This window comes from Silene latifolia, chromosome 9 (assembly GCF_048544455.1).
Source record: "Silene latifolia isolate original U9 population chromosome 9, ASM4854445v1, whole genome shotgun sequence".
Taxonomy (NCBI): Eukaryota; Viridiplantae; Streptophyta; class Magnoliopsida; order Caryophyllales; family Caryophyllaceae; genus Silene; species Silene latifolia.
The window spans coordinates 82961185-82964781 of record NC_133534.1 but is presented as its reverse complement, the minus strand read 5'-3'; the positions used below and the strand labels follow the sequence as shown (position 1 = coordinate 82964781).

At 38.6% G+C, this 3597-nt stretch overlaps 1 non-coding gene across 1 annotated transcript; it reads right to left on the bottom strand.

The window, feature by feature from the left end:
- Positions 1–1936: 1936 nt before the first annotated feature.
- On the bottom strand, positions 1937–2043 carry LOC141602890 (small nucleolar RNA R71). The gene has a single exon (XR_012524796.1). It is a non-coding gene; the product is annotated as a small nucleolar RNA R71 (small nucleolar RNA).
- Between the last annotated feature and the right edge of the window lie 1554 nt (positions 2044–3597).

Here is a 3597-nt window from a genome sequence, read left to right as displayed (position 1 = left end):
TTCTTCGAGCTACGAAAAGAGAAGCCCTTCTCTCAGAAAATACCGGGTCCTCCTTGCTCAACTTAAAAAGTGTAATTACTCGTTTAGCCCTTAGTTAACCCTAATGCATCCTCCCTAATTTTCACTATAAATACCCCATTAGTCTAATTAGAGGAGCATGTTCTTCTTATCAATATTTAGAGTAGTTAATATCAATAAAATCTCTCTTCAATATTGTAATCAAGTATTAATCAAGTTTTAATCCAAGTTTTAGTTCTTTAATCTCTCTCTTGTTCTTCCTTTATTTTGGGTAATTAGAAGATTATTGGGTTTATTGGGAGATTGACAACCTTCCATCAATCATCAAGTTCTTCTATTATTCTTTGCATTATTATTTTGGAATCATTAGTAGGTATAATCTCTTAATCCCTTTTTAATTATTGTTAATTACTTTCATTTATTCATCATGTTTCATATTGTTGGTATGATTGACAACCTTGCTAGCATGATCAACATGATAATGAGTGAGTAGTCTCTTAGCTAGGGTTTAATGGGTGATTAGGGGAAACCAACATGGGGAATGATTCATGCTTAAATTAATATGCTTTCATATCTTATTTGCTTGCTTGTTTTGATCTTAATACATGCACATGTTATATTTGATGAAATGCTAAGCCTATGAATCCTTGCATTTACTATCATCTCCTATCTTTTTAATGAGACTTGTAAGACATAACCCAACTCGAGTCTTGTTAGACCATGCAAGTGTTGAGTAGGAAAGATTAAGTCGACTTGTAGGTGTTGTACAATCTAATCGATTCGGCTCCGGGACCCAAACTTTCCTAGGATTGTAAGATATAACCCAACTCAATCCATCACAACAATAATTGCTTGCTTATAATTTGAGAACATGTTTGTATGATCATATCCCATGATTCCCCTATGATCCCATGACACCCTAGTGCCTTTAATCAATTGTTTACACCCCTTATTTTATTCATCTTGCTAGTTTATTTTCATTGTTATTTTAGTTTAGTAACCTTCTACATCAACCCAATTTGTGACACCCCCTAGACACTACTAGTTACAATAGAATTCTCATTTCAATACCCGTCCCTTGGGATCCGACCTTTACTTGCCTCTTTACTAATTGTAGAGTTGTTTGTGAAGTATAAATTGTGTTTTGTATCGACCATTGACCAACGACCACATATACTTAATTGTGAACACGAAATGGCCTCGATCAAAAATGGCGCCGTTGCCGGGGACGGTGTTTAAATTGATTTAATATTTCTTTTATTGTTATTAGTTGTGTCTTTCTTCACCTTGGGGAAGTAGAACTCCTCAAGGTTTGTTCTAATTGTTTTTGAGTTGTTTGATATTTTGCATGTCTAGAAGGTTACAAAGTGATTTGTTACCTTTTGACCGTGAAATCGAAAGAACCTTGACGAATAATAGGAGACTTGTTAGGAGGAATTTGAGAGGTGTTGGTGAAGTTGTTCAACCCACTAGTGAGTTTGTCAATCCTTTCGCAATAGAAGGAGAAGAGAACCCATTAAACAATATCCCACAAAATCCACCTACAATGCCTAAATTCTCGTCACACTCTATACCCACCGAGGAGAATCTACCAAATGGTACTCCTACACCGCAACATCTCACCGGAAATTTTATTGCCAAGTCCGCCTTCATCCAATTAGTTGAGAGGAGCCAATTTGGGGGGATGCCAAGTGAAGACCCTCATTCTCATATAGAAACCTTTTGTGATTATTGTGATGCTATCTCTCAAACGGGCGTGACTCAAGACCAAATTAGATGGGTCTTATTTCCTTTTTCGTTAATCGGCACCGCAAAGCAATGGTTGAAGGGCCTTGATAAGGCCACCCTTGGAATAGATTCTTGGAAGAAGTTAGCTCTAGCTTTCTACAAAAAATTCTGCCCACCGGAAAAGACTAACATGCTAAGAGCTCAAATTACGGGTTTTAAGCAAAGGGATGAAGAATCTTTGTATGAAGCTTGGGAGCGGTTCAAAGGTGTTTGTCGCTCATGTCCTCACCATGGACTTAGCGAATGGTTTTTGGTACAACAATTTTGGAATGGTTTATATGAAGATTCAAGGAACATTCTCAATATGGGATCAAATGGAATGTTCACCGAAGTTGATGACAATCAAACATGGAACATTGAGGAAATGGCGGTCCATAATTCACAATATAGTAGACCTCGCAAGGCTACTAGAGGAGGAAAGTATGAAGTGGACTCCGTTACTCAATTGGGTGCTCAACTTAGTGCTCACATTGACACAATCAACTTGAAATTTGAACAAGTTATGGCTAGACTTGAGGAAAACTCAAAATCATCAAAGCATCATGTCAATGCCATGACGGCATCCTCATCAATCCCAAGTGGGATATGTGAGAATTGTGGAACTTTGGGTCATGACCCAAGTGAGTGTAGGGGAACAACCGAACAAGTTAATGCTTTCCAAGCTTACAAAAGTGGTACCCCTTATTCAAATTTTTACAATGAAATCACCAAGTTCCATCCAAATCTCTCATACAAAAGCCAAAATGTTCAAAACCCTCAAACAACATACACTCCACCACCCATGAGAAACCAAAATCAAAGACCCTTTTACAATCAAAACCAAGGTTACCAAAATCAAAATCCATACAATCACCAAAATGACCAAGGTTTTGATGTCCAAAAAGCGGTCCTCCAAATGCAAAAGAATCAACAAGAATTTTTCACTCAAATGCAAAAAGATAGCCAAGCAAAAGACACCACCATCAACAACATTCTAGCTCACACCAAGATGTTGGAAACACAATTGACTCAACTAGCATCTTCAAGCTCACAAAGACAAAAGGGGCAATTACCACCTCAAAGTAATCCCCTAGACATGAAACGGTTAGTGCCATTCACTTGAGAAGTGGTACAAGGTATGAGGCACCAAAGAAGCAAGTTGAGGATGAAGTTGTGCAAGCTAGTGAAAAGGAAGAAATTGTGCAAAGCCCCAAAGAAGGGGAATCATCAAAAGAAGAAAGTTCAAAGAAAAATGAAGACAAGGCCAAAGAGAAGGAGCCCATTGTGATTAGACTTCCTTTTCCAAGTCGTCAAGCCAAGCCTAAATTTGATGATCAACTTGGAAAGTTCATGGAGATTGTGAAGAATTTAGAAGTCTCAATTCCTTTCACGGAATTAATCAATCACGTTCCGGCCTATGCAAAGTATATGAAAGATATCCTCACAAAGAAGAAGTCGATCCGGAAACTTGAGACTATCGCCTTCACTAAGGTGAGTAGTGCAATACTTCAAGGGAGTTCACCTCCAAAGTTAAAGGATCCGGGAAGCTTCTCAATACCGTGTACCATTGGCGACACGACGATCAACAAAGCCTTATGCGATCTAGGGGCTAGTGTGAGTGTCATGCCGTACTCGGTAAGTAAAAGGTTGGGAATGGGAGAGCTTAAATGCACCAATATCACACTCCAAATGGCCGATAGATCGACGAAGACACCATTAGGGATATGGGAAGATGTCCCCGTGCGAATTGGGAAGTTTTTCATCCCGGTGGACTTTGTCATTGTTGATATGGAGGAAGATTCCAACATTCCT